Genomic DNA, 6,072 nt, shown 5'->3' on the forward strand with positions numbered 1-6,072 from the left:
CTTCTGGTAAGGAAACCACACAGATCAGCAAAGGCTCCGCTACCAAAAGGCCTAGAAAGCTGCCTAGGGGCACTTAGATGTTAAATGACTTGCCCAGGGCCACAAAGTCTATAAGGGTCTGGGGTAGGACTTGAACCCAGTTCTTTCTCAGTCTACTGCTAGAAGCTTCCTTTCCATTGGGGGAATACTGGTGTGAGAAAGATGGGACTTAGCAGCAGGCAGCATGTTGGGGTCATTTATATATTATTTTATTTATTAAAATGTATTATTATGTATTTATTAAAAGAAAAAGTTCATTGTAGTCTCTCAAATGTGATCCAGCTGGCTCTCTATACTCTATTTAATTCAATTGTCCAATTATAGAGACTCTCTAAGATATATGTTGTTTATTGTTAAGTTGTATCTGACTCCTCATGGCTCCATTTGGAGTTTTCTTGGCAAAGATACTGAAGTGGTTTGCCATTTCCTTCTCCAGCTCATTTTACAGATGAGGAAACTCAGGCAAATAGGGTTCAGTGAGTTGCCGAGGATCACACAGCTAGGAAGTGTCTGAAGACAGATTTGATCTTAGGTCTTCCTAACTCTAGGCTGGAAGTTCTATCCACTGCACCACTTAGCAGCCCAATATACACAAATCAAAGAATTAATTCAATGGCCTGTCCACCCAAATACAATACACATTGCTCATCCACTCAGTTTTGTCTTCTTGTGGCACTAGCCTGACTTCTTGACTTGTCACAGATCTCATTCTAGTATCTGACGCCATAAACTCAATGTCATCTGCAAAGAGGGGCATCTAGAGAACATCACCTAAATTATCAATGAAAATATCTCATGAGATTAATTTTTGTTGGTTTCCTTTTGGCAGCCCATGGAATCAAAGAAAGCCATTTTTAGAAAATATTTTCTCTTTTTTTCTACTTTTTTCTTACTCAAAACACTCTAACACTATAAGTCATCATTCAGTGATAATTCTCACAAAGTACACCAGTAAAATCTTATTAAAGTATCCTGGTCTTCACTGTTTGGAATACATACTCATTGGAAATCGATGTTCTTCATGTTACCAATTAGAACTGCAAATACCATTACAGGGGCAGTCTTCAAAACACTGGAAAACAAACTTTTCAAGTACTTTGTGAGCCTCCTAGGATCTTTGATTTCCAGCTGGAAGGGGCTGTAGAGTTCAATCTAGTCCAATCCTTTCAGTTCCAGGTAAGGAAACTGTAAGTGATGCCAACAGTTATACACATAGTAAGCATTGGACAGTCAAGATTTAAACTCAGATCAGCTGACTCCAATATTCAGCACTCTTCACAGTTCTTTCCACTGTTCCCTGCTTACAATTTATATACATTTAATGTGCCAGTTGCAAACCACCATTATTTATTTATTTATTAAAAGAAATTGTGTTAAAGGCTATGCTAGGCAATCGTTGCTTACTCTGAGTCTTTGAAAGTTACAAAACTATGTAATAAATACTTGCTGATCAAATTCTAGATTTTTCAATAATTCCCATCAGTGCTTGCCCTCTATTGCTCCCCCAATCCATCAATATGCATTACAAATAATCAGATTTTACTCTAATTGGCTATCCCAATTGTCCCTGGAAATTGAATCTGTAAAAATTAATAGAGTTTCTAAAATGTGCAGATGAGTATCCTCTTCAGACCACTTTAATCTATGAAAATAATAACATATCATAAAAATGAATACTGCTTGATAGTTTAATTAATTGCTTTCTTGTTTGTCATGATCAAAACCATTAATATTTACTTCTCAAAGTCCTCAAATCCTAGGCAAATGATTGGGCAGATAACTACATTCATAGGCAATTTTTTTCTCCTTTAAAAAATTATTCAGCTTTGTGGACACTTATTGTTTTGATGGAATCTTTCCAATATTTCCCCTAATAAGTCTTGATTCAAAAAACATTCCCTGACCACAGTTTATTGATTGTTAACAAAATGGAGAGATGTGTCCTTTAGCTTTGACAATATGGCACTAACATTGATCATCATAATTGACCAGTTTTGTTGCCTTTCAAGGTCAACTTTATTTACATTGTTGTAGTCATGTCTATTCATTCTGCATCACTTCATACATATATTCCCATGTTTCTCTGAATTCCTCATATTCCTCATTGGGTACTTCAAAGTAATATTCCCATACATATAGTATATTTTGTCTAACCATTCTTGAATTGTTAGGCATATATTTTTTTCCTGTTTTTTTTTGGTTATCATAAATAATACTATGACTATTTCTATTTGTGAGCATTTTATTGCTTTCAACAATCTATTTGGGGGATAGTCCCAGTAGTGAAATGGTTTAAAGGCTATGCATAATTTTGTAACTTGCCCTGCATAATTCCAAATTGTTTTCCAGAATAGTTAAACCAATTCCCAGCTTCACTACCATTGAATTAATGTGCCATCTTCCCATGGCCCTTACAACAAGGAGATTTCCCATATTTTCCCATCTTTGCTGCATCTTTGTTGCATCCAAATATGTGCACTTATACGATTATTAGTGATTATGAACCTGTTTTTAGGTGGTTGTTTGTAATTTATAATTCTTTTGAAAAATGTTCACATTCCTTGACCACCTGTCTACTACAGAATACCTATTAATTTTTTAGATTTTTGTCAATTCTGGTATATTTTGGGTGTCAGAATTTTCTCCATTCCTATATTTAATTCTGATTATAACTACATCAACCAGTATTTATTAAGTATTTACTCTGTGCCAGGCACTGTACTTACCATCACTTTCATTTGTGTAAAACCTTTTAACTTAAATAGATATTATCTATTTTACCTTTTATTATCTTTATCTTTTATTATTCTATGTCTGCTTACAAAAATTTCCTCTATCCATAATTGTGAAAGATATAACTGTCCATTTTCCCTTAATTTTTTTGTGGTTGATTTTTTTAAATTTAGATATCTTGTCTATTTGGATGTATTGTGGGATGAGGTGTAGAACATTGGCCAAACCTTTGTTAACATTATTTCCATGGCCAATCATCTATCTGGTACCTACAACACACTAGGTATGTATATAGACTAACTCCACATGATGTTTCTAAGCTTTTAGAGGGTTCTCAAGTGGAAGATGGAGTTAGTGTAAGTTGAATAGGAGCAGATTTAGGCTTAATGAGAAAAATCCAAACTGGCTAACAAGTCACAGCTTACCAAAAGTGGGATAACCACTTAGAGATCACTGGTCGTCCTCATTTGCTAGATAAAGAAATGGAGACATTTAGAGTTCAAGATACGTTTATTCAACAGCAACATTTATTAAATGTCTTTGTTATTGTAATTATTAAGTCGCTTTTTCAGTCATGTCTAAGTCTTCAAGACCCCAGTGGGTTTTTCTTGGCAAAGATACTGGAGTGGTTTGCCATTTCCTTCTCCAGATTTCCCATTTTACAGTTGAGGAAGCTGAGGCAAACAGGAGTCAAATGATTTGCCCAGGGTCACACAGCTATGAGTGTCTGAGGCTGGATTTGAACTCAGGTCTTCCAGACTCTGGGTCCTATGCTCTATCCACTGTGCCACCTAGCTGCCCAGTACTAAGAGCATACTGTGTGCTATGTGCTGGGAGAGATAGAAAGTTTAGAGAAAACATATTCTTTGCCCTCAGGTACCAGGGAGTAAGCTGAATAAGTAGAGCACAGATTTCAATGATATAAAATATGACCTGGTAAATGCTTTGTGAGGTCTGGTGGGGAAGATGTATAGGCTCAGAGATTTAGGGCTCAAAGAAACCTCATTCTACAGATGGGAAAACTGAGATCAGTCATGAGACATTTATTAAGTGCCTTCTATGAGCCTGACACTCTGCTAAGTAATGGTGATACAAGAAGAGGAAAAAGACAGTCTCTGTCCTCAAGGAACTTACAATCTAATGGGAGAGACAGGCAAACAAATATGTTCAAACAAGCTAGATAAAGAATAAATAGGAGATAATTAACAGAGGGAAGGCACTGGAAGTAAGAGGTGCTGGGGAAAGCTTCCCGTAGAAGATGGGACTTAAAGGAAGCCAGGAAGGTTGGTAGTCAGAGAGAAGGAGGGAGGGCATTCCAGGCATGAGAGGCAGCCAGAGAAAAGGACTCTGTTGAGAGATGGAGCATCATGTTCATGGAACAGCCAGGAGTCCAGTGTCACTGTATTGAAGAGTACCCAGTGGGCAGTAAGATTTAAGAAGATGGGAAAGGTAAAAGGGAGCCAGGTTATGAAGGGCTTTGAATGCCAAACAGCATTTTGTATTTGATCCTGGAGGCAATAGAAAGGTTGTTGAATGTGTGTGTGGGGGTGACATGGTTGAACCTGTGCTTTAGGAAAATCACTTTAGTGACCGAGTGAAGGAAGGATTAGAGTGGGGAGAGACTCAAGGCAAGCAGACCTACCAGCAGCTATTGTAATAGTCCAGTTATGAGGTGATGAGAAGGTAGTGTCAGAGGAGAGAAGGGAGTGAATTTGAGAGCTGCTGTAGAAGTGAAATCTGTAAGAGATGCTCCACAAGTGAAATCTACAAGAGATGCTGTAGAGGTGAAATCTCCAAGAGAAGCAGAAGTGAAATCTATAAGAGATGCTCCAGAAGTCAAACATACAAGAGATGCTGCAGAGGCGAAATCTACAAGAGATGCTGTAGAGGTAAAAAGGATAGGCCCTGGCAACAGTTTGGATATGGGGAGGAGTCCAGGATGACTCCAGAGGGACTGGGAGGTGGTGTTGCCTTCTACACTAATAAGGAGGGGAGGGTTCAGGGGGGAAAGAGAATGAGTTCAGTTTTGGATATGTTGAATCTAAGATGTTTACTAGACATCAGTTTGAGATGTCTGAAAGGAAGTTGGAGACCTGGGACTGGAGGTCAGTAGAGAGATTAGTACAGGACAGGTAGATGTGAGAATCGGTAGCACAGAGAAGGTAATCAAATCCATGGTAGCTGATGAAATCACAGAGTGAAGTAGCAGAGGAGCCTGAGGAGATACCTAGTTAGGGACTCACCTGTCTTCCTTCAGTGGCCCTCCCACAATCTGGCTCCACCCTACCTTTCCAGCCTTCTGACATTCCCTGACAAAGAGAATTTCTTTTTACTGGCCCTGCTCTCCCCCAACACATTCAGTGATTTCCCATTTTTAAGGCTTTGATCTCTCTGTTCCCTCTGCTAGAATGCCCTTCACCCCCCTCTTTATCTGCTCATCTCCACTTATCTTTTAAAGTTCAACTCAAATGCCAGGTGCTCAGGGAAGATTTCTCTGAACATTCTGTCCCCAAAGGCCATCTTGCTTGGATTTTAATTTAATTCAACAAACCCTATAAAGGAATTTATGTTTGAAAACTTATTTGTGGTACTAACATATTGACCTTGTATTAATTGTGACTACCTATCTGGGTTGGTGTACTACATCTCGTCTATACCTCAAGCCTCAAGAAGGCTGGGATTCTATGTTATCTGAAATCATTTTCCTGTTAACAACTGCAATGCTCTGCACACAATGGGTGTTTTTGACTTGATTTTTGATTTGTTAAATATGTGCTAATAAAAATATTTGTTAAAATCACATTGGACTGCACTTCAAGCTGTTGGAGCGGCAGTGTGGTGGGGTGGAAAGGGTCCTGAATTTGGAGTCAAAGAAAATGGGCCAACATAGCGGTTACCTGTAGACGAATGGGTTGATTACCTTGTTTGTTTGTTCTTATTTGTTCTAAAGGAGGATGTCGAGGAGGCACTAGGATGTGGCAGAGAGATTTAAAGTAAGTCAAATTAAAAAAAAAGCACTTATTAAACAACTACTATGTGCCAGGCAGTGTGCTAAGTGCTGGGGATACACATGGATAAAGAAAACAAAGAAATACAAAGAAAAGCAAAATCCAAACCCCTCAATAAAACATTTAAAGTGGAAAAAAAACCTGTTCCAGCTCTGTAGGTCTCAATTTCCTCATCTGTCAAATGGCTCTGAGGTTCTTGCTAGGGCTGACATTCTAGGACTCACTGGATTTAGGAATGGGGGTTGCTTTTTACTGTAGAGGGAGACAACTCTTTATCTTCCCCCTCTTCTTT

Source organism: Phascolarctos cinereus, unplaced genomic scaffold, assembly GCF_003287225.1.
Source record: "Phascolarctos cinereus isolate Bilbo 61053 unplaced genomic scaffold, phaCin_HiC Scaffold_7;HRSCAF=346, whole genome shotgun sequence".
NCBI classification, from domain to species: domain Eukaryota; kingdom Metazoa; phylum Chordata; class Mammalia; order Diprotodontia; family Phascolarctidae; genus Phascolarctos; species Phascolarctos cinereus.